The sequence below is a fragment of the Castor canadensis genome, chromosome 1 (assembly GCF_047511655.1).
Source record: "Castor canadensis chromosome 1, mCasCan1.hap1v2, whole genome shotgun sequence".
Taxonomy (NCBI): Eukaryota; Metazoa; Chordata; class Mammalia; order Rodentia; family Castoridae; genus Castor; species Castor canadensis.
This window is the reverse complement of record NC_133386.1, coordinates 42,724,811-42,751,150: the sequence shown is the minus strand read 5'-3', so window position 1 is coordinate 42,751,150 and position 26,340 is coordinate 42,724,811. Positions and strand designations below refer to the sequence as shown.

Below are 26,340 nucleotides of genomic sequence, written 5' to 3'. Positions count from 1 at the left end.
CGCCAGATCATATCCTCTTCCATTATCAAACTAAAGTGTATATAAATATACCCTGTGAATTCACAGCGATCATCCAACCTGTAAAATTTCTGCCCATTTTAACTCTATAAACCTTCTATAATACTATGTTCACAGAAAGAATTCATGGTCTGAGAACCAGGAGGTAGAGCACAGTGATCAGCTTACTCATAATGTAGCTTTGACAAACAGAAATTAATTTCCAATTCAAAATTAATAAATTCAATCAATTGGGGATAGATTAATAACAAATTGATATATACTATCATGTGATGGGTATATTGTGAACAAAGGTATACTGCACTCATAAAACTGATCACCTAATGAGGAAGGTAGGCATCAAATAGCTTCAATTATTTTAGTGCTATTACAAGTGCTACAAAGCCATGGTAGTCATTGTTTATTATCCTCATTTATATTACAAAAATAATTAAAAATTCATTTAAAATTTATTTTGGACTATATATATGATGTGTGTATGACAGATATTCATGATTTAATGTATTTTATTATGAAATTTAAAATGCATATATGAAGTTCAAAATTATTTCTGAAAATGGTTAATAGCACTCTAATGTATATTTGAGGAGACAATGAAAATGCTGCAATGAAGGTTAGTTCATTGGCCTTTTCAAAGCTATCTTTGGAAGGAGGAAACTGCAGGAAATGATAGAAAAATATGAATTTAATCAAGACATAAAATATGTCTATATTAAGCAAGGCATTGAATATGTTGAAGAAAGCAGCCTCAGCATAGCTTTAATCTCTTCCTTAAAGGCAGGTTACAACTATAATACGAATCAACTTTATCTTTAAATGAGCAATTTTGAAAGAGAATGAAGGAGGCTATACTGACCTTTGGAACAATATGGTTCTTATTCTTTAGTTAGTTTTGGCTGATTTTATTTCTTGCTAAGTAACTTGGTAATGTGAAGACAACAGAGCAATTTATTACTTTTATTATACAACATTTCATATTACATAGAGATATTGTCATCGAAAAAATTGCCTTGTGCCTCCAGATGCAATAACAAAATGACAGCTTTTATGATGAACTCCACACTCACCAAGCTCCTGAGACGGATGAGCTAGTCCTCGGGTCACTGGTGCCCCGAAAACTATACAATAGCATTCATTAGCAATCGTTCTTGTCTATTACATACTTCTATTTTCTGTCTTTATTCAAATCTGCTTGTCAGTCATAATTGCCAACAATTCATTGAGCCTGTCATTATTTAGAATCATATAAAAAGATAGCCTTAGCATTAGTTCCAAAGATCTGATTTGATAGGCTCAATTGCATGACTATAAATTATAGTGGAAATCCCAAATGCCTCTGGTCTCTGGATGTCTCTCATTTAACATTCAGCCTGTCATTTGCATTATTTTAACTTAAAAATAAAAGATAGTCCCCTGGCATGGAAGTGTGAATAAAGCAATTTAGAAATTACATAATAGGTTCACGTAATTTTGAAATAAAATCCCTACTTTAACTGAAATATAATAAATCTACTCCCTCACTACTTCATTTTACATGAAGACACATTGTTTTATGACACATTGTAAAAGTGAAGTGACTACAATATGTTTGAAAAGTCTAACAATTGAGAGAACAGAGGTAATTAGGAAGCTTACTCGGGATTTAAAATGTGACTATCTTAATGGCTTTCAGCCATCCCAAAGTAATTAATGACAGGGAAGAGAATCTTTAAATTTGACTCACTTTCAATTGGTAAGCAGGGCCTGATTTGAAAGATCATAGATGTTTCTATGCCCCTACAACGCAAAGCTCTCTCAAGCAATAAATTACCTTAAGAAGATGCTTAAACAGCACATGCTTCTGTGAAACTGCCACCTAATTCTAGTTATCCAAATGTTAACACCTGTATAAAGAAATGTTTGATGAAATTCTAATATCATTAACATACATGATTTGCTCAATTACTTCTAAATAATTTACCTATTTTTCCTTTATTTTGGTAGGCTTATCTTTTCCTTTGTTTTATTTTCTGAAATTCAATGACTATTTTTGACTGAGTCATTCATGTCATGTTTATTATTGTTACTTACCACTTTAAAAGAAAGTCTGTTTCTTCCTACAAAGAAATTCTCTAAAAGCACACAAACAAGACCTTTTTCACATTAAAAGTGAAGTCTGACTATCAGGACTGAGAAATACATGTAAAGACATGTAAGAGTTCTAAGATTTTAATCTGAACACATTTTGGGAAAATGGAATGGAAACATTTCTTAATTAAGGTGATTAATGAAATTGGGGAGGGTAAGTATATTAAAACTTCTGGAATTAGTTTGATTATGTTGAACTAGTCATTGTGGGAAAAATGAGCATCTGAGGTTTGCGCTGCTAAATTCAGTCCCACCCACAAGCCCATTCACGGAATCAAAACGCTTTTATTCTCAAACATTTTATACTACATGTACCCATAGATCTTGGTGCTTTTGGACAGGTAACATATAAAGAACTATTTTATTTTTAATATTCCTTAAAAATTGAATTAAACTCCATAATATATCACTGGTGATCAATTTTCCTTACCAATTAATTTCATTCTGATAAAAAATTTATACATTGAGATATTTTATAAATTCCAGGCATTTGATAGGTTTATTGAATGGATTAAGAAAATGTGGTATCTATACACAATGGAATTTTATACAACCATGAAGAAGAACGAAATGTTATCATTTGCTGGTAAATGGATGGAATTGGAGAACATTATTCTGAGTGAGGTTAGCCTGGCCCAAAAGACCAAAAATCGTATGTTCTCCCTCATATGTGGACATTAGATCAAGGGCAAACACAACAAGGGGATTGGACTTTGAGCACATGATAAAAGCTTTAGCACACAAGGGAGGGGTGAGGATAGGTAAGACACCTAAAAACTAGCTAGCATTTGTTGCCCTTAACGCAGAGAAACTAAAGCAGATACCTTAAAAGCAACTGAGGCCAATAGGAAAAGGGGACCAGGAACTAGAGAAAAGGTTAGATCAAAAAGAATTAACTTAGAAGGTAACACACACGCACAGGAAATTAATGTGAGTCAATGCCCTGTATAGCTATCCTTATCTCAACTAGCAAAAACCCTTGTTCCTTCCTATTATTGCTTATACTCTCTCTTCAACAAAATTAGAGATAAGGGCAAAACAGTTTATGCTGGGTATTGAGGGGGTAGGGGGGAGAGGGAGGAGACCGAGTGGGTGGTAAGGGAGGGGGTGGGGACAGAGGGGAGAAATGACCCAAGCCTTGTATGCACATATGATTAATAAAACAATAAAAAAATGGTTCTTCTATAACTCCTGCTTTTTGTATTATACTCTTTTCCAGACCCGAGGCTTTTAAGATTTGGTCTTACATGTTTTATAACTTTTGGTCTCACACTGAGATCACATTTTTACACCCAGTTCTACAGATACTGTGATTGAGGTGAGTGTGTTAGTTTTGTTTTGCCTTCTAAATTTTCCAATTGAATGATTATTCTTTTCCACTGAATCAATTTCACGTGTCACAAATAAACCAAGATGATGTGTGTGTGTGTGTTTGTGTCTGTGTGTGTTGTATATATTTCTGGGCTTTATCTGTTCATATGTGACACACATAATCTTTATTACAATAGTTTTAATATAAACCTTGAAAATACATTATGTTAGTTTTCTAATATTTTCCTTTTTTTGTTAAGGTATATTAACTATCAAGGGTCTTTCCATTTCCATTAATCTTAGAATTAGCCTATCAATTTCTACAAAAGAGCCTGCTGTGATTTTCAGTGGAATTGCATTGAAAGATTGTCAATTTGCAGAGAATCAACATCTTATCAATACAGATTCTCTTGACCTATAAGTATAGGGTATCTTGGGCATCTATCCCTATATTTAAGTTTTATTTAATTTCTCTGTGAAACATTTAAACTTTTCAGTGTGCAGAACTTATATATCTTTATTTATTTTTTATTCTTTTATTCACATGTGCATACATTGGGTCATTTCTCCCCTCTGCCCCACTCCCCCACCCTCTTCCCCCTTCCTACCTCAGTTCCAGGCAGGTCCTGTTCTGCCTTTATCACTAGTTTTGTTGAAGAAAAGAGATAAGCCTAATAAGGAAGACAAAGCATTATTGCTAGCTGAGTTGAGGATAGCTATACAGAAATATTCCTAGCATTGCTTTCGTGTACACGTGTTATGACCCATGTTGATTCATCTCTAACTGATCTTTATCCTGGTTACTTATTCCCTTCTCATGATAACCTCTGTTGCTTTAAAGTTTCTGTATTATTTCCTCTGGAGTGGGGACATCAAACGCTTTCATGTTTTGGGTTTTCTGCCAAATTCTATATCACCCAACTGTGCTCTCCCCTTATCATGTGATCCAAGTCCAACCACATTGCTGCATTTGCCCTAGATCTAAAGTCTGCATATGAGGGAGAATATATGATTTTTGGTCTTCTGAGCTTGGCTGATCTCACTCAGAATGATGTTCTCTATTTCCATCCATTTACCTGCAAATGATAAGATTTCATTCTTCTTCATGGCTGAGTAAAATTCCATTGTGTATAAGTACCACATTTTCTTGATCCATTCATCAATAGTGGGGCATCTTGGTTGTTTCCATAACTTGGCTATTGTGAATAGTGCCGCAATAAACATGGGTGTGCAGGTGCCTCTGGAGTAACCTGTGTTGTATTTCTTTGGGTATATCCCCAGGAGTGGGATTGCTGGATCATATGCCAGATCTATGTTTAGATTTTTAAGGAGTCTCCAAATTTTTTTCCAGAGTGGTTATACCAGCTTGCATTCCCACCAGCAGTGGATTAGGGTTACTTTTCCCCCACATCCTCACCTACACCTGTTGGTGGTGGTGTTGTTAATGATGGCTATTCTAACAGGGGTGAGGTGGAATCTTAGTGTGGTTTTGATTTGCATTTCCTTTATGGCTAGAGATGGTGAGCATTTTTTCATGTGTTTTTTGAACATTTGAATTTCTTCTTTTGAGAAAGTTCTATTAAGTTTAGTTGCCCATTTTTTAATTGGTTCATTGATTTTAGAAGAGTTTAGTTTCTAAAGAACTTATATATCTTTAAATGTTCCTGTATATCTCAGATTTTTATGCATTGATATTTTGAAAAATTAATTTCTTATTGTTCATCAGTAAAATATAGAAGTATAATTGATTTTTATATATTGAATTGATGCTCAGGGCTTGTTAAACTCAATTCTAGGAGCTTACACTCTATCCTTTTTATTTTGGTCTTTTGAGATCATTAGTTCGAGAATCTATCCAGCTCTGCTCTAGATTTTTTCCCTTAGCCTGAAAACCCCTTTAACACAAAAATCATAGAAATCACCTTTATTGCTTGTCTTCTAGGAATCACTGACATTTATTTAATATTCAGTGTTCTGCAATTCATTGCTTCATAAAACTTGTCCTTTTGTTTGTTTTAAATCCAATCCCTTTAGCTTCATCTTGTTTGGAAGCACTAGTCTATAATGTCTACATTTAATAGACTCATTTTGATATTTGTCCATTATTTTGTCCTTCATTCTTATTTTCCAAACCTGTTCTTTTGTCTGTTTTTAACATTTTTCTGCCTCCTTTCAGGTTAAATTAGTACATTGAATGATTCACTTTTATCTCCTCGGTTGATTTATCAGCTCTGATGCTTTTAGTTGTGTCTTGTTTTAGAGGTTGGGCTAGTGTTTATTGCAGTAGTTGGCAAAATTTTTCAGTAGAGGGTCAGATAGTAAATGTATTGATTACAGGTTATACAATCTCTGCCATAATTCACTATGTAGTTGTAGCATAAATGTTAGAGTACATAATAAGTAAAGAATGGGCATCTCTGTGTGTTTATAAAACTTTAGTTGTAAAAACAGGTAGAGAGCTGCATATCAGTAAATATAACATAGATCTTAAATTTGCCACTGTCTACCCTCAAGTAGTAATATATTACTTATATTTAGAAGAAGAATCTTCAAAATTATACTTCCCTTTTTCCACCTCAAACTTTATATATTTTGCCATATATTTTATTATTTTATATATAATGAAGGCCAAACTTATGTACACATGTAAATATTTTTCTACCATTGAAAGACTTCATCAGAGTATATAATTCAACATTAATAATTTTGTATCTTTCAGTAATATCAGTGGGTTGTTTTCTTGTCTCTTTATTTGTACTTCTTTCTGCAAGAAAACTATTGTCATTCTTATCTCTGTTACTCTGTACACAGAGTATATTTATTTCTGTGGCTACTTTTATGTGAGTATTATTATTTTTGAAAATTTTGACTATTATGCCATTGACTGTTTTTATATTTCTTGCTTCTTGGTTTGTTTTTATATTCTTGAATCTGCAGATATTTGGCTTTTGTCACATTTGAAAATATTTCACCCATATTCTTCCTTGGTGCTCATTTTTCCCCCATAGATCATTGGCATTCTGCTCATTTTTGCTTCCAGAGTTTTTTTTAAATGTCTCTATTTCATTGTGGATATTGCTTATTGCTATGTTTTAAAAGTCACTAAGCTTTTCTTTTGCAGGGTCTAGTTTGTCATTAATCTACTCAACATTGTTTTCAATTTAAGTCTTATATTTTTCTTATCTTGCAGTTAGAATTGATACTTTTTATTTTCCATCACTCTACCTAAGTTTTTGAACACTTGTTAAACAATTACATTAATTCTTTTTCTTATTATGTCCATTCTAAGGATAGTTTGATTAATTTATTCTTTTCATCCATATTTCCCCCACTACATTACATGTCTAAAAAAGTTTAACTTGTGGGTCAGGTGAATCTCAAAATGGCACCCAAAGATCCCTGCCACTGTTATTCATGTTCTTATATAATCCCCTTCCTTTGGTGTATAGTGTCTGGCTTGGTGACGTGCTTCTGACCAACTGAATATGACAAAAAGTGATAGAGTGCTGCTTCTTTGCTGGCTTCATAAAACACTATACCTTCCATGTTTCTGGAAGACTCTTTTGCCTCCTCAGCTCATGTTTTGATGAAGGAAGCCATTGGCCATGGACAGGTGGCTCATGCCTTTAATCCTAGCTACTTGGGAGGCTGAGGTATGGAAAATTATGGTTCAAGGCCAGCCTCACCAAATATTTTGCAAGACCTCACCTCCAAAATAACCATAGAAAAATGAACTGGTGTGGGGCTCAAGCAGTAAAACACCTGCTTTGTGAGTGCCTGCTTTGCAAGTGTGAGGTCCTGAGTTCAAATCCCAGGCCCACCAAAAACAAACAAACAAAAATCAAGCAACTATATTGTAGAGGACCATGTGGCAAGGAACTGCGGGTGTCTTCTTACCAAGAGATGGGAAGAAAGCCACAGAGGTCACCATCACAACAGTTGCTTGTGAGGTGATCCTACCCATACTCATGTGAGCCTGGAAGTAAATGGTCCTCCATTGAGCTTTTCTTTGATGAGAATCTTGTTGACACCTTGACTGCAGTCAGTCTGTGAGTGACACATGCTAAAGTAGAGTCTGTAGCTAAGCAATGTCTAGATTACTGATTCACTGACACTGTTTTTACTGAATAAATTTGTGATAGTTTGTTATATAGTAATAAATAGCAGTTTTCATGGTAGAAATGATGAAATTTATTATTTTGGGCTATTCTTATAAATATTCTTGAGCTTTTTTTCTGAGGTGCTGTTTTCTAGAAAAAGTGTGATCTTGCTTTTAAGACTTGTTAGATTTGTTAATATCCTCCTTAACATTCTACAAATATCTGATGAATCATGAACTTTTTCCAGTCTGACTGGTGGTGGAGTCTGTTCCATTCCTGCAAGGCCTGTGTGATAACCTGTTTGACAGTTCTTTCTTTAGTCTCAGAGATTCTTCTCACCTGCATGAATTAAGCAGCACTCAGTTAAATACTTGAGGAGGCCTTCTACAGATCTCTGAAGTTCCCTCTCTGTGTAGATCCCTCTTGTATTTGCTAGGGCAACTTTAGCTTTCATCCTGTTTGTTCTGTTCTACTGTATCACAGACCTTTGCTACGGTTTTGTCTGACCATTTGCAATCAGCATTTCACCAATCCTGTGCACACCAACTTGAATGTCTGTGTTACTCAGACTATTGTTACTGCTCCCAGGCACATTACCCATTATTTCTGTTGGATGCACGTAGGAGCTAGTGACAGCCGGACTCAACCCTCAGTAGAGGGATGAAGAAGAAGTTTGATATGACTTGCATATAAGATGTCACTCTAAAAAGTCTCATACGTTGAACAGTTGGTCCCCAGATGGTGGTACTATTGAGGGGTTATTGGATCATGAGGGAGTTAACTTCATCAATGGGTCAATTGACTGATGAGTTCACGCTGAATGTGCTATCAGGAGGTGGAGCCTATTTGGAGGAAGTAAGTCCTGGCTGCATGCCTCTGAAAAGTATACGTTGTCCCTAGTCCCTTCCTGGCTCTGCTTTTGGCTGCTATGGTGGGCAATTTTCTGTGGCTATGCCATTCTGCCATTGTGTTTCTGCTTTACCACAGGCATAAAAGCAATGGAGCCATTCCACCATGGACCAAAACCTCTGAAATCATGAACCAAAGTAAACCTTTCTTTCTTTAGCTTATTTTTATTATGTATTTTATCATAGTGACAAAAGACTGACCAAAACTTTGCATTGATAAAGAATATATTAATTCGCTAGGATTCTATTGATTACTCTTTTAAATCTGAAGTAACATTTCTATTCTGAAATCTCAGTATTAAAACAAAGAGGCACCGTGTACTTCACTACCATTTAAATTTTAGGCTGAAAATTTTGCATTATAATAGCTTTATAACTTATTGAAATTATGTTAGGAGGCATACAAACAAAAGTAAAAACTAATGACCAATAATTCAAATATTTAACTTTGACCATATAAATAGTAGACGTGAATCTGGAAGTTTATAAACTTTGCAGAAAACCACATGAAGCACAGTCTGTGGCTATACAATGTGAAGTAAAATAAGGTTTAAGGAAAATTAGCAGCAACTGCAGAGTAAGGGACCACCAACAAATTCAGGACTTGCAAAATATAAATTAACACTTGTTATTCATTCATTTTTTTATAGGAAGGTCTTCAACATATTTCAGCTAAATTAATAAACAAATGAGCGTACAAAACACACAAATAATTAAGCAAATGATTAGTTGACTAGATAGAATGAGCAGACTTTTATCAAACAATAAAAAATAGAATAAGAATTTATTCTTATTCTAAGAATTCATGGCCAAATTTTAACCAAAATGTACTACTTACAGACCTGAGGCACAGGTCCAAGCAGGTTGTACTTCCAGATCTGTGACTTTTCTGTTGAATAGGGACATCTAACTCTATGGACTGTGCTCCTTCCTCTAAATGGTGGCTCAAAGTGTTTTGTTTACTCCGTCTACCCAAGAATTGTGCTGTGCTAAGCCTGCCCTGTTCTTCCCAGTGCAGCAAATACGCACTCCAGTGATGGAACAATGCACAGCTCTCCCTCTCCAATCAAGCAGCTTTGTTTCTGTGAAACAATCTAAATCCTCACCAATTTTCTGGGTACACACTGTGGGATAATCTGCTCTTCCCAGCTAAGGGTTTGTATTTCTCTTTCTTAAGTAGACTCCCCTCTACAACAACCCTGAGTGAGTGAGGATCACCCGGAGCTCCTATTCTGGCTTGTAATGGCCATGCAATCTATTGCCTCTTTCATGATCCTGGAATTCTCCCTTTTTTTTCTTGCTTCAGTATATTGTCTCTGTTTGTTATTTTTCTCTTCTCATTCACAGAGTCAAAATGGCAGGCCTTTCTCATCTACAATCACAGCCTCTCCTCCCTTTTCTTTTTCAACACTTCAGAAATTTTGTTTAGACAATTCAATAATATAATGAAATAAAATTCTAATGGGTTATTTTTTTCCCTTTTTGGAAAATGGAAGAGTATTAGGCAAGAGTAAGAAGTACTATGCTGTAGAAAATTATAATTTCTCCAAAGCATAAAAGCTGAAGGCAGATACATTATTCAGCAAATCTAGGTAAACCTCATAGATTTGGCCTTCTTTGCACTAAAAGAGTCTTTAAATATTGTCTTAAGCTCCATACTGTCACAGAGTAATTGAGATTTCCAGGAGCCAATAGTCATTTCTGAAGAACAGAGTGTGTTGATTAAAATGGCCTTCTAGGAATAGTGGCATGGAAATGGACTACAGGCTACAATGAATAATTAGAAAGATTAAAGGTATAAAAAGAAATAAGATTTTTTTCTATAATACAGCATGATGACAGCAGGCAGTAGAAGTGGAAAAACATATTGCAGATTAAATACATGAGAATTAGTCATGAATTAGCTTTACCAAATAAAGAAAAAAGAGGAGTAAAAGACCAACAATTGAGTCTCATAGAATTGCCACAGGAAAGGAGCTAGAAAATGAGAAAGACCTAGAGAAAAAGATAGGGAGAATTCACAATTTGACTTCATAGTCACCCATTACAAATTTCAGAAATGATAAGTGCCTACTTCATACCAGGGTTATCTCTAGGCACTGAGGTTACAGCAGTGATTAAAAATAATAAGGCAAGTATCTTGCTTTTAAGATGCTTATATTATAGGATAAAGAAACAGAGAAAAAGTTATAAATAAATTTGTTATAAATGCAGTAGTTTAGGAGAGAACTGATTTAAAAGGACAGTAGGAATGCCTCAAAAATAAAGTTTCTTCAAGCTCTATGATTTATTTTTAAATAATCTGGCTTCAAAATCTAAAAGAAATCGGAGCTAGTTGACTATTAGGAGAGATCAAGGACAATTAAGAATTGTAATTTTTACAAATAGAAAATAAGCATAGTAACAATGGTACTGCTTCAATCTGTGGATGTTATATCTGCTCCCATGGGCCATAAATACAACATTTTATCTTGGAAGTTTGTGTTCTAATGTGTTCAATAAATTGGTGCCCCCAAAAGTTTTCATTTGCATTTTGTATGAGGCCTGCAATTCCAGAAGTCATCATTTCCCTTTATATCTCAGCTGCTGTGTATTTGTAAAATCTATAGAAATAGAGTTCTGATTCGTGGACAGTGTTTTTTCCATTTACATATTAGTAAATGATTACATATTTGTAACTATGAAGAAATCCTTAAAATCCTATGAATCTATTTTATTTTGCATGCGGGAAAATAATATTTCAGCTATTGAAAGAATCAGATGAGAACCTACATAGAGAACTATTGTGAAAACTAGAAAGTTCAATGCAAATAAATGATATTGTTATTTTTCACTGCTACCTAGTAGTGACTTGCAAGGTATTTTTAACACTCATATAATTTTGCTTTTCTCTACCATATCTTCAGACTTCTGCTTTCTTTTTCAAACTCTTTACTATTAAAGATTGTAGAAAATATAGATATACATCTCTCTCTCTTGTATGGGTATATATATGTGTGTGTATATTTATAACTTATTTTAGCATATCACTTTAATAACTTCTTTTTAAAAATTCTTTTTCTTGTAACAGAAATTTTGAACCTCCTGTCCCTTCCTATCAAACTATTTCTACCTCATGGAAATCCAGGACATTATTTACAGCCATAGACCATTCTCCTTGCATATATGATTTTCAAATGCTGCACAACTGTAAGTGGCTGACTTTGCAGTCTTATTATTTGTGCCAGTTTTCAGTATCTCTTCCACATTCTTTCCACCAACAGCATATGGCTTTGCATGGTCTATTCAGTAAATACTCGTAATTATTCCACTGAGCTTTGGTGACGATGAATATGTGTGCTATTGGAGATAAATTGTGCAATCTGCACGGAAAACAAAAATGAGTTTTTTGCTGGGATATTTTTACTCATTTTGTGGTGGAGGCAGATGCTCTACTCCATGCAGAAGCAGGGTGTTGCTTTGAGGAGAGGGATGCTGAATGTATCACATGCTTTGCCTCTTCCTTATCTGTTTCCATGGATGATTAGCATGCCTTCCATGAACTCTTCTGATAAGTGGATGTAACTATTTTCCACTCAAGGTTATAAGAATAAGGTAATGAATGCAAACGGGATTCTTACCAAAGGTAAAAAGTGAAATAAAATAAATCTGAATGTAAATATTGTATGTTTACAAAATCTTAATATTTTAATAATTCTTGATTAAGTATCAGAGGTTGCTTTTTGTGTCTGACAAAATGAATGCTTAGCCTGACAAAGGCAGTAGCTGAAGTTGCAGCAGCAAATAAGAAAGGGGTTACTTTTTGGTTCTTTTCAGTTTGGAGGAGTTCTTTTATTTTTTCTTTTCAACTATACTTTTAGTGATCATTACTCTCAAAACCAATAGACAAAGGCATGAAACCTTCTCCTTTCTAAATTTACAGTGGAATGAAATAGCAGCAAACAGTTCCCCAGGAAGGTGGAATTACTGCTGTCAAAGAAAACCTCATGGCCAATTACTGTTATTTCAAATTTCTGAACATAAGTAAATATGAAAGGTGACCCAAATTCATTTGTTTATCAGAGCTAGAAATATACTAGGATTTTATTTTCTGTGAGAAAATGATTCTTTATGACAAAAAGAGTAGAACAGTTTTAATGTGGATTTACAGTGGCCATTGCTGTCCTTGGTAAATCTTCACATTTGTCTTTTGAAACAGAAAGAAACCATCAAGTCACAAAGGAACAACAAACATTATTTAAGTTTGAGGTCCGATTCAGTCGAAATGCATGCCACAAATGCTATGCACAGTAACAAAAGGACTATGTATTCTGGATTTATGGGTTTATAGGAAGCTAATAAAGCCAAAGTAAAAGAGAGAAATATGCACATTTTGAAAGGTGCTTTTTGAACTCTAACAACAATCTTCAATAAACACCAAGAGTACATTTAAGCACAATGTGATAATGCCTAATCTTCATAGCTTGCTTTGGTTTATAAAAATGACTGCAACTTCCAGAAGAATGTAAAATTTCTACCTTATTTGAATATTCACCACCCACCCACCTAAATGATCAATGTCAATTGATCTCAATTAGGAAATACATGCTATTTTGAGGGGAGGAAAGGAGAAAATTCTGAACTAAATGATACATCATGTTAAAAGCCCAATATAAGTATCTTTTTTCTAACAGACTCTAAACATGACAACAAATAATTTTCCATGGTGAGCCCATCCATGTTGTTCTTTACCTCCCTTTGGGATATCTTTTACTGTCCAAAGGAAAGCAAATAAGGTATTTTGGGGGTGTAAGGAGACTATGCAGAGGAAGGAAATGATGAAGAGGAAGTGGTCCATCCATTGGGCTCTCAGCCCTGTACAGCCAACTGTTTCTAGACACTCATCTGACTTCTCATGGACTATTGAGGCCCTGCTCAATAAAGTATTTGTAGGCCACAGGGATGTCATTGGCAATGCCCTTTTTTGCTTTTGGTCTTTTACTTTTCACCTGAAAATTAATCCTCCAAGGGCTAATATCTACATTGACAAATGAAGCATGATGCACCCTGATGTCCTAGTGCTACTGTCAGGTCATTCATTAAGCACTCATGTCCTCTCTTTTAAATTAAGGAATTTTATTGCTTTCTTTAGAACCCACAGATGATTTAAGTTTTGTTTGTTTGTTTGTTGAAGACATAAAGGAAGAGAAAAGCTCCTTTAAATCTGAGATACAGCACACTAGGAAACGTTCCTTGGATCTTAGGGACTGTATTTGGAAACATTTGGTGTGGTAGAAGAGCCAGAGTGTGAGTGTTCCATTAAAAAGACCAAAATAAATATAGTTTCTGTGAACAGGAATATCTCATAATATAGAGGAAAATGTTTTCTTTTTTTTTTTCATTTATTTATTACTGCCCAATTTCTTCCAAAATTGATTTAGGCCAATTTGCAAAAAAAAAAAAAAAAAATGTTTCCACATGGAATGGAACATTTCATGAAGAATATTCATGAAAAGTGCTATGTTAAAAAATGTACTCAAAATGGAAAGAAAAAGGGAGAATGGGAACTTGGGAGAAAAAGGGCAAGTAACTATAACATCATGTGAAGTCTATAAATGTGTATAAATGGCCATCCCATGTGTTCACACTACTTCTAAGAAACACATTTATATATCATTTTGCATACAAGTGACAGATGCCATATTGGTCTGTTCAAGTCAGAACAACACATCTGAAACAGCTGTGTGAGCAAATGGTCACAAATTTGTCACACATCTGTCTCCTTTAGGGACAGACAGGAGGAATTCCTACCATAGTCACTTGCCATGAGTAGCCTTTCTCATGCACACTCATACTCTCCTTTAAGGTATGAACTCTATATCTTAGAACTACTTGGAAGTTAGTGTACCATGTTCATACTACAGCAATTCAGTGTCCCTTTTCTTTAAAGGTTTATTGCTACCACTTAGACCTGATAGCACATAATCTTGTTAGATTCATTATCAGTGGTGAGTCCAGGATCGTAATAAAACCTCTACCATTTATGCTAATCTATAGGAAGGATTCTTTAGAATGCTGCACTTGCCCCCTCCCAATTAATTCCTTATAACCTTAATGAAAGCTGTGTCTTCTGAGTCATATTAAAGAACAAAGACAACTAGGGCAGGAAGTTGAGGTTGCTGGGTCTTTCATAATTGGTTTTTTTATCATACCCACCTTATTTAGACTATCTTTCTTTCCTTCTACAACATACTGCTAGGGAATTTCTGGCATCATTGCTTCCCTTAATATAAACCATCAGTTTTCCAAACTTTGAAGAGTCATTCTAATAGTATAACATGACCAGATCAATTATCTCAATCCTTGGGTTGGTGGACAGAGTAGCAGAACTTCAATAAGGGCTGTATTCACAACCTCAGCAAGTCTCTCATGCTAATGTTACAGTCCAGATAGGAGAGGAGGCTCTGAGACTCAGGAAAGGAACATCTGGGTGAATATTGGACCCTATTGGTCATCCTAAATGTCTAGTTATACAATAACATTGCTTCAAGCCTGAGAATTACACAGATGATTCAAATGTGCCAGGTACATAATTTAAGCTCAAAATTTCTTTTCTCATAATCTGACATCTGCTCTTCATAGCTATTCATCCAATGACTAGGTCATGTTTCAGCAAGACTACTGGGAAAGCTAGAACTCATCAAAGAAATAAAGGAATCACTGATCAAAAAGGTTACAGGAGTTGATACATGATAATAAAAAAAAGAAAGAATACCAAAGAATGGATCTTAAGGATGTTTTACTTATACAAGACTTGGAAAAGAGGACTAAGAAGGGAAGGGGCAAGAATTTCTATAGTATGAAGTAAAGTTCACTAGTATAAACTTTGGTTCACTTTGGGGGAGGAACTATGGAAACAGTATAGATTTCACCTCAGATTTTTCCACTCATACTCTCCTGTCCCTCAGGTAGATATGTAGATTTACAAGGATATTTGGATATCTGTGGGCAAAAGTAAAGTGGTTTCTAGCAGTCTGACAATGAAATTCTGATGCTTACTTTTTAAATGAAAGCACCATTATGGATTGTGCATAAAAATCTTAAAGGAATTCAAGGGTCTATGTGCAGAGCACTGACATTATCTGATACAGAATCATTTTTATGATGCTCTGTGGTTATGTAGAAAACTACTTCTGCATTCAGAATGAGGAAATTTTCTACTACATGCTGCAAAGGATGATCGTAGGCATAATAAATACATTGTCAATTGGTTCCATAGGTGACAACTTTAATCTATTTTCAATAGAATGTGTGCTTTTTCAGTTGTTTTATTGGGTTTGTGTTAAGATTAAGCCATTCATGATTTAAAAGCAAAAAGTGTGGGTAATTAGCACAAAGATCTGGGCCTTGGTATGCAAACTGTGACCTTAGAATAGATTTTTGTTCTTCAACATGAAGGCTTGAATACTGTTATAGCCTCATTAATTCTGTGCACTTCCCCATTTAGTAACTAACTTTCTACTGACACGAGATGAGAGATGAGAGTAGGAAAAGCCAGGGGAGGTTTTCTTCAAGGGGAAAAAAAAAGAATGATAAATAAAGTAATTCAAATGAAAGAAAAGAAAGCCCAGAGAAGAAAGAAACTCTTTCTTGTTACATAATGAGCAAAAGGCACATTTGATAGAAAATTAAGATATTATTTCAATGGGATATGAGAAGTTTTATGGATTTTCTAAGATCTGAATTCAGTCTTTCAATAGACAAGTTGTTAATCCATAGGAAAAAGAAAATGCTCTATTTATTATATAAGTACGCAAAGTTAATTTCAAATATCAAATAAATTACGAGAGTTTGGATTACCGTAAAGCACCTTTGCATGCCCCTACCCTTTAGCCAGCTTACTTATTTTTTATTTTGGTCAATCACATTTGAACAGAAGTAACATAACCAACACTAAACCAACACTGTAAGAGGTAATGAATGTTTCCCATCACTCTTATTTGCTCCTGCTATCTCCCAGCAAAATAGCACATACCTGATAACTATAACTTTCAGTCCACAGAGAATGAGACACATAGAAGAGTCCAGAATATCTCCCAAAAAGCACAGCTGGGCCACATACATAAATAGAGCTGCTTGAACTAACTCACACAAATTGTAAAAATAAATGCTCTTTTAGGCAATTCATTAAGATTTGGGATGGTTTTTTATAACAATAGTAAACCAATACATTTAATCTGGATATTTTAGTTTTTCACACCTGCTGTGTATTCTGATACTAGAAAAAAATATTTCTGAAAAGCTCTAGAATCTCAAAGGCAAATATGCTAGCCTCAGAAAAAAATGGTGTCTCAATGGAAATAAACCACTGCTTTTCAACACTGTTTTATGAGAACCAAATCATTACGGGCCTTAAACACTATTCTGTATCTCTGATCCTCACATGAAATGCTGAAGAATGTGATTTCTAAAATCCCTTCAATTGCAATGTTTCATAATTACTTGCCTTATGATCTTTGTTAAGTCCTACAGTCTATCTGTATGACTAGCATAAAATCTAAGTCCTCAGGCAAGATGCTACCTACAAGAGTCCTGATAGTCTTACCACCAACACCATTATGTTGGTTTTTCATTAGCAAAACACATACATCAACAACTCAGTAGTGAGTTTCCTTTTACAGAAATCAGGAATATAATCTTATAATTAAAAAAATAATAAATGTAAATTGATAAGAATAAAGAAGTTACCACTTGGTATATGTGTGAAAAGGCATACAGATAAGTTATGAAAATTGTTTCAGTTGACATCTACAGAACAAATCATATTAAGAATGGGTACTGCTAAACATGGCATTACATTATTCCTCTGGGAGTGGGGGCCTGCTCAACTCAATATTCTTGCAACTGGGTGCAAACATGAACAGTAGGTGGTTTTCAAGGCTGTTCTACACCCTGAGGTGAATGCTCTGCTCCTAAACTGTCACCATCAGCATTCCATGGTTTTGTTCACTTTCTTCAACTGGGATATGATTTGAAGGATTTCAGAAACACACTTTCTCAAACTTTCTCAAAGTAGTTTATAAAACAGCTCAAATGTTGGCATTAGTCCATTTCTCAATATTTTTTGTAAATCATTCTGTAAAGATAGTATTGCATCAATTTATAAATTTGGACACATTAGTAGAAGTTAGTGCTCATATTCTTAAAGTAATATGTTAGCCAATAGTTCGTTTTTTTATCTTGGTTCTGCAAAATATAATTGCACCCCAATGACTACTAAATGAAATCAAATCATTTAGGTTTCTCTTCATCTGCATTTAACTCCTCTTCTCCAGTTTATATCCAATCATTATGTCTAACGCTCTATTTCGCTCTATTTGTATTAATTGTACATTTGAGTTATTCATACTGGGACTATAAATTATAATCTAAAGTGTGCACTTTTTTGTTTTACATATAAAAGTTTCCTTAAAAAATTCATACTCGCTAAAGCACGCTAGGTGGTATTAATTATCATCAAGGAAAATAAAGCTAGGAAGGAGAAAAGAAGGTGAAATATTGTAATTTTAATTAGAATGATAAGTGAAAAATCTTGGAGTAAATGGCATTTGGGTAAAAGTTTGAGACTTTTTTGAGGGAGCGATCCATATGTTTATTTGGGAGAAGAAGATGCCAAGAGAATTATTGCAAATTGGAAAGGCTCTGAGGTAAGCACAAGCCTTCTGTGTTTATAAGTTAAAATTAAAATGAAGTGAGCACAGGCGAGAATGTTAGGCTATGTGGTCAGAAAAGTGATGAGACCATATAGTGCAGGACCTTGAAATACATGGTAAAGATTTGGCTTCTTTTCCACATGGAAAGCTTTAAGGAGTTTTAAGCAAAAGCATGATGCAATCTGATTTAAGTTCATACAGGGTTATTCTGGCACTGTCCTGGTAATTGACCTAGAGAGGTAGAAAAAGCAGATGATGAAAAGGTTACAAGGCTATTGCTGCATTCTAAATGAGAGAAAATGATGATAGGCACAACTAGTTATGATAACTTCTCGGATTCTGCATAAGAGTTTGAAGCTACATTCAACAAATTTTCAGTTATTCTGAATATGTCTCAATAAAGAAATAAGTGAAGGGTGAGCATCGGGCCTAAACAACTGGAAGGACAGTTTCCACTCACTAAGATGAGAAGACAATGAGTATGATAAGTATGAAAGGAAATAGCTGGAGCTCGATTTTGAGTATGTCACGTTTGAGATGCCCAACAATACCTCAGATGTCCCCAGATTAATGAACAAGCTAAGATAAAAATTTGTAATTAAGTGTAGAGATCTAGTCTACCACTATAAGTTTGTAACATATGACTACATAAATGATATTCAAAGTCAGACTGGATGAAATCATTAAAAGAATGAGTTTGCAAATGAAGAAAAAGTGTTAATATAAAGCAAATGCCACTGAAGATTCACAAGATGAAGAGGGATTAATAACTGCTAAAATTAAAAATATGGAAGTCATCAGTAAACTTACTAAACAGTTTGATAAAAGAGTGGGATCTAAGTCTCATTATAGTGGATTAAAACCACAATTGGAGGATTAATCTTAGGCAGATGAAGTACAGATAATTTTTAAGAAATTCTTCTGTAAATAAAAGGAGTGAAATACGAAAAGATTTGAGATAAGGGCTGATATTTTCATTTTGTTTTTCTTAAACATGGGAAAATAATGTATATGTACACTAAATGAAGATTATTCATTATAAATGTAAAAATTATGATGAAGGAGAGAGAGTGATAATGATAGGAGCAATGTCCTGAAGAGCAGAGAACAAAAGGGATGTTATAAATCAGTGAATGGTTTGGTCATGGCTAAATTATAGAAATGAGAAGTGAAGCAGAGGTCACATGAGATTTAAGTAGGGAGATAGAAGTGGTATTTCCTATAACATGTGGACACTCTCTTCTGTATTTTCTCAGCATAAGGGAAATATATAACTGTATGTGCTATTGGGAACTTGAGATTTGAGGAGTAAGTAGGATACATGCAATAAGAGGAGAGAGAAAATAAATTGACAAGGAAAATATGGATATCCTGGTAGTATTAATGGCCCACCAGAGGAGAAAACTCATGAATTTTTAGTAATATCAGTCAGTATGGCTGTGCATTCTTCCCATCTGTCATAATTTGGATCTGGAATAACACAACCTACTTATGAATCGAAGACTTGATCCCTAGGTGGGTGGTGGAACCATTGAGAGGTGGGGCCTAGTTGGAGGAAGGAGGCTGCTGGGAGTTTTCCCTTGAAGGGTGTAAGGAACCCTGGTCTCTTCCTACAGATATCTCTCTTACCACCATTAGCTGAGCACTTCTGCTCCATAACATGTTGATCTGCCTCACCACAGCCCAGTTACAATGAAATTATGTGACCATGGACTGAAACATCTGAAACCTTGAGCCGAAAAAATTTTTCTCTTTTAAGTTGAACTTTTTCAGACGTTTTGTCATACTGGAAAACTGACAAACACAGAAAATTGATCTTAAAATTGGGGTTATTGCTGTAACTATACCTAAATAAGGTGTTTCAGAAAATTTTGGAACTGGTATGCAGGAGGAATTTAGAAAAGTTTGGAGATGCAGGCAAAAGAAACCTTAGATGCTGTAAGCAGAGCATAATGGGTGATTGTTTTGGAATTGCAAAAGACTAGAATGCTATTAGGAAGATGGGTAGTAAAGACTGCATTGATAATGTTTCAAATGCCAGTGAAAAATCTATTAGAAATTGAACTCAAAGCCATGCATGTCACATTTTTGCAAAGGACTTGTGTTCATTTTGTCCATTCCTGAGACTGCATGAGGCTATGTTTAAAGTCAATGAGCTGGTTTATCTGGTTGAGGAAATGTCAAGACAGTACAGCATTCAGGCTGTGGGAAGGGTATTGCTATCTACTTTTAGTCAGATTTACAGGGAAAATTGGGAGTAAGACATGAAAACCTTTTAGTTTGGCCAGAAAATAAGTACATGTAAAGTTTTAGCCAAGTAGGACATAATTGCTGCAGAGATTAGTACCATTAAAATTAAGCCAAATACTTTTGCATTGAGACAATCAGAAAGATGTTACCAGGTATAGGGACTCTCACTTGTAATTCCTGCTACTAGAGAAGTTGACATAGGGCTTAAGGGGTCAGACCAAGTAAGAAGGTAGCAGAGACCCAATCTCAACAAATAAGGTAGTGATGGTTGTTCATACCTATAATCTTTGCAACACAAGAGGTAAGTAAGAATGATCACAGTCCAAGGCCAAACCTAGACAAAAATGTGAGTCTCAATCTGAAAAATAATGAAAGCCAAAAAGGTTTGGGGGTGTGGTTCAAGTGATAAGGTGCTTACCTAGGAAGGGTGAGACCTTGAGTTTAAACCCCACTACCTCAAGAAAGAAAAAGAAGAAGGAAGGAAGGAGGGGAGAGAGGGAAGGAGGGAAGGAGGGAGGAAGGGAGACTCCAGGAAATTAGAGATACTGAAAATGTGGACCGTCTGTCCAAGAAAGCTGCAGGCAGCAAGCAGAGCCAGACCAAGAGAATGGCGGTATGGGCTTCAGTCATCAAAGCCATAGGAATGAGGCCACCTAAGTCCTTAGACACCCATATTCAGTCTGTCAGGATTTACGGTATGCCCTGCTTGGTTTCATTCTTGCTTTGGTCTGATTCTTCCTTGGTATTCTCCTAATTCTACTTCTTGGAATAGAAATGTTTACTCTGTGTCATTGAATCTTGGGAGTAAGTAAATTGATTTTGTGATTGTTACAGGACTCACAGTTAAGACCTTGTGTTTGGTCTCAGAGGAGACTTTAGACTTGGACTTTTGAGCAACGGTGGAACTGTTGAGACTTTGGGAATTCTTGGAGTTGGACTGAATGCATTTTGCATTCTGAGACAGGCAAGAGCCTTTGGGGTCTATGGCTGGGATATAATAGTTTGCATTTCAAATGTTCCTCTAAGATGCATGTGTTGAAGTCTTGGCCCCCAGCTGGTGACACTATTGGGAAGAGATGGAAATTTTAGGAAGTGGGGCCTCAGAAGTAGGTCACTGGGGGTGTGCCCTTGGAGAATATAGTTGGTCCCTGGCTCTTCTTCGTCTTCACCATGAGATGACCATCTTTACTCTACACATGCTCCCTGCCTTGATGTTTTGCCTTACCACAGAGCTATATAACTATGAATTGAAACCATGAGCCAAAATAAACCTGTTTTCTTTTACATTAATTTTCCTCATGTATTTTGTGACAGTGACAGAAAGCTGGCTAACACACCATCTAAATGGAGCTGCTGCATTTAGGAAAAGAGTAAGAAGAGTTTTATTTTAATACCATATTGGCTTTGCAAAAACAAATACAAGGAAATGAGACAGGGACAAAGACAAAAGAAAGCAGAATAGTGTGATTATAATCATTAACCATGCAATTTAAGATAAGGGGGAGATTAAGAATAGGAGTGAGGTGAGAATAATGATAATATAATGACAGATTTGGACTAATGAAGGGGAAGTATTGGAATGGTGAGGTCACTAGAAAGCATGGTCTAAAAAATTTGGAGGTAGTAGAGTAAGAGAATGAAAATAGAAATTGAAATTATAAAGAACTTGCAATTATTGAAATGATGACATTTAAGGGGAGACCACTGAATAAGTAGCTGAGTAAAAGTGGAGATGAAGTTTATTTATTGGAGGCTAGAAGTTCAATGGAATGAGGGCCTTGAGTACTGAAATTACCACCCTGGGGATTTTAACCACTAAGAATTATGGTAGCAATATGAAAGACAGTGACAGTGACCAGAAACAAAAAAATGTGGGAGAATGACCCAGGTTTTGAAATCACAATACAGCAACACAATGTCAAACTGACATTGTCTGATGACTAATGTCTGATGACATTTGCTGAGGCTTCATGGAAAAGAGAACGTGAAAAGGAAGCAATAAAGAAAATCAGGAAGAAGATTCACCTGTCTTCAGGAAAAAGTATGAAAGGTATAAGAAGGAAAGCTACCTCTTTTTGAGAGAACTCCAGAGAAACAAGTGTCCACAGGGAAGTGTTAGATTTCCAATAAGAGAAATCATGTGAAAGAATCTTGCAGAGATCAGCTAACGTATATGGTGGTCTACTGACTGTCAGTGTGTTCCAGAGTACAGAAGTATGGCCTCAGGAATTGTAGACTGATAGACGTCATCAACATGATACATACAACATTTGAGTCCCCATAGACAAATGACTCAGGGGGCCTCGGTCTGATTATATTTATATTTACCATAAGATAATTCCTGACACTTTGCAGTTATTTGTTTTTTAAAGAACCTGGAACCTATCAGTTGTAACAAATGTATCACTCTGGTGATAACAGGCATGGCTGTGAATGTGTGGTTATAACTCCATTCGGGAAATCTCTGTGTCTTTTGCTCAGTTTTGCTGTGAACATAACACTTCTCTAAAAAGTCTATTAAAAATAAAAATACCTGAAGCCCAGAGAGAGATTCGATGCCTCCTATGGCCTTGTCATTTTCAATGAAATGGTGCATCTTCTGTGGAAGCTTCTTCCCACCACATTCATCAAACCATAATTAATCATCTCTGGCAGGTGATTCTCACAGAAGTGTATTTGTCCTCACTTATTGCACTGATCCTACTCCTTCATTTATTATGATTATCTGGGACATTTTTACACGAGAAATAATAAGCTTATTGAGAAGAGGACAGTGCATAGCTCATCTCTGAAATCCCCATATCATTTGATTCAATACCTTGTTATTTCTATTAAGAAATAGAAATATTAAGAAATGTATGTTTATTAGATGTGATTATGTAACAATGTACTATTTAAAAAGGAGAATGCAAATTTTAATATAGAAGTAAATAATTGTACACAGTATTGAAAACGGAATAGTAGGAAAACAAGAATGATTTCATTAGGAAAGCCATAGAAAATATAACCAGAAATGGAGAGCATGGCTGACTTGTGAAGCAAAAGGAAAGAGAAAAGGCTAAAATATCAGCTTAAGGAGGTCACAAAAGTCACTTTACTTTCACCAGAACTTTATCCTAATCTCCAGAGGAATGAACTTTCCCTAAACCACTAGCCTGTAAAGTAAAAACATTTTCACTGATTGAGCTCTGCTGAAATTGATTTTAAAAATTCATGATCTCTATTCCAAGAATAAAAAATTAAATAACTTCTTTTCCCACTTGCATAGGTTACACAAACATTAGATATTTCTTTATGTTTTCATGTAATAAGTCATTATTATAGTATATAATTATCAAAGTATGATGTATTATAACAGAGTAGAATCATATATTCTTTTAAATATATGCATTTCATAAGCTAAATATAAATCCCATTTGTGAGTGTGCATGTGTGTGTATATCTTTATAGGTGTATTTGTACATAGGAGTGTAAGGAAATATATCCATCAATAAAAATATTTTTCTAGGTAGGAAATTTTATTTTTTTTATCCTCCTATTTGTAAGGGGTGGGAGAACCTCTGAAATTACTACAATGAATGTGTTTTACTGTTAAAATCAGAAAAAAACATAAAATTAACATCTAATAAAAATGGTAATGGTTTACAGAACAGAGATTGGCTCTCAAGTAACCAACTCCCTGGAAGTAACAGTTTTTATATAATATATTTGACTATAAAACAAAGTATATTCATAAAGATCATTGGTGAATTATGAAATTTGCTTGCTTGAGTACAGGTGCTTTAATTAGTAATGATGTGAGGAGATTTTATGTTACTGTCTAAAGAAATTATTTCCATGGTGAAGGAAGACTCATCTATGTTCAGAAGAAGAAGAAAAAGACAACATTTAGAAAATGTCTAACACATTCAGTCCTTTTACTTTTCATTCTGTAGATCACAGACATGTGGAGATTAGATAACACTTGCAAACTGGATGGTAAGGAAAAGGGAGGATCTATTGGAATATTAAGATTTTTCTTTCCTTCTTTATTCTTTCTTAGATACTTTAAATATTAATGCATCTTAAGAATAGCTCCCAACCAAAGAACAGTTAACCAAGGTCAGAATTTAATCAATAAAAGTTGGTGGAGGCCACTTGGAGTATCCCAGATGAAAAAGACTTCACCACTCAAAAGACTCTTTCTCCCTATAGTATATGAATATTTCTTCCCTAGCTCTTTGGTGACAGGAAAATTGAACCTATGTTTCTTAAAGAAATGAACAAAAGAGACTAAAGTTTAATTATACGGTTTTATTTCCCTTGCAGCTGTGTCCCTTTAGAGGCTGAGCAGTGGGAAAGTTCTTGGTGATCTTTGACCCTCCTACCAATATAGTCCTATGCAAACTGGTAATTACAGTCAATTATAGGCCACTGGCGGGTGAAAGAGACACCTTTTTTCTCTTGCAGAAGCCCATGAATTAATTTTACAGTTAAACTATAACTCTTCAATTTCTGTGTCTAAAGCTACTAAAAAGTTCTAAAAAGTTTAAGATATATGGTTATCTTTAATATTATAATAAGCTGCTAAAAACTGTGACATTTCCTAACTCAATCTTGCTATCAGATTATTTTAGTGGATAGGAATATTTTACATGTACCTGAAAATCAAAAGCATGTAAAACTCCTGCCTGAAATTTCCATGATACAAATAATTGTAATAGCAGATAATACTTAAGTTTTAAATGCAGTTACTATATGAGCACTTTTAAATCTTACAATAAACTTAGAAAGTAGGTACTGCTATTTACTCTCTTTAATAGCAGAAGACACTGAAACATAGAGAAAAGAGAATTTCCTCAAGGTTACACAGTTAGCAGGTACTGGCTCAAAGAATTGTACTCAAGTCCTCCAACTTAAGAGTTCATTCTCTTAACCAATATGCTATATTGCCTCATTGCCTTTTGGAACCTTTATGTGACCATAAAACTTTCATGGGAAAAGAACCATAGTAAAAAGAAGTATAAACAGGTAGGGATAGCACTTGCTATACCGCTGAACTGCCCATGGGGATCAATAAATTCCTATTGACTGACTCTTCTCTCATTTAGCTTTAAAAGGAATGTGACTTTCCACTGAAGATGTTGTGATTTATCAGCTTCCCATCACACACCACTGCAATGTGATAGAGAAAAAGACAAAAGGCTTAGACCCTAGGGTTTCATTGTAAATGCCTAAAGATTTTACCGTCAAGGGAACCTCTGGCCAGTGCAGCACTAAGTAAAATGCTGAACCTCTGAAATAAGTATGAAGGAAAAGATACCCAAAGAAATGTGTTGGCCACAATTATACCCAAGTTCTGGGGCCAAGAATAGCCTGTATTTGACAAGAGGAAGGAAATGCTCCTTAAACAGTTAAGTTTGCTCAGTATATATCCAGTTAACAAAGCTTATGTTTTTTCTACACAGAAACCATATCATAGTTTGCAGAATCAACTACAAAATGAAAATGCAGTTGCATTGTTCGAAAAGTATTAAGGCTTTCAGGACTGAGAGAGCAGAGCCTGAAATTAAGCACAGGGCCTGTCTAAGCACAGGATCTTAGATAGGTGGCACATGCCTGAGTCTGACCTGGTCCCCTGGCTGACTCTTTAAGCTAGTTTCCACTAATCTAGGAGTGTCAGACCAGCTTCCTCGCTCAATTCCAATCCAACTTTTTCTGAAGTTCTGACTGTTTTTCCATTCTAATAGCACAGGATACATCTTTCTTTCTATTGAACTGATTATTTCCAAGACATGAGATCAGAGAACTATTCTGTAACACATGAAAAACACTATGTGAGCCAGTACACATGGACAAGACAAATGAACAGCCCATTTCTTTCCTTGGCTTAGGCCTGGCTGAGGTGCTTCAAAAGAGAATAATCCAATGTTTAGCTGACCCACTCCCTTACTA

At 35.1% G+C, this 26,340-nt stretch overlaps 1 long non-coding RNA gene across 6 annotated transcripts in view; it reads left to right on the top strand.

Annotated features, from left to right (window-relative positions):
- The window catches only part of LOC141423977 (uncharacterized), a 233,855-nt gene that overhangs the window by 125,077 nt on the left and 82,438 nt on the right, over positions 1-26,340 (top strand). For 4 of the 6 annotated variants that reach the window (XR_012448743.1, XR_012448751.1, XR_012448745.1 and 1 more), the window contains exons 2-3: positions 3,365-3,463; positions 11,535-11,653. The exons of 1 other annotated variant lie outside the window; for it this stretch is intronic. This is a non-coding gene — a long non-coding RNA (uncharacterized lncRNA). The remainder of the gene's footprint in view (positions 1-3,364; positions 3,464-11,534; positions 11,654-26,340) is intronic. One more of the 6 variants, XR_012448750.1, reaches the window with a different exon arrangement.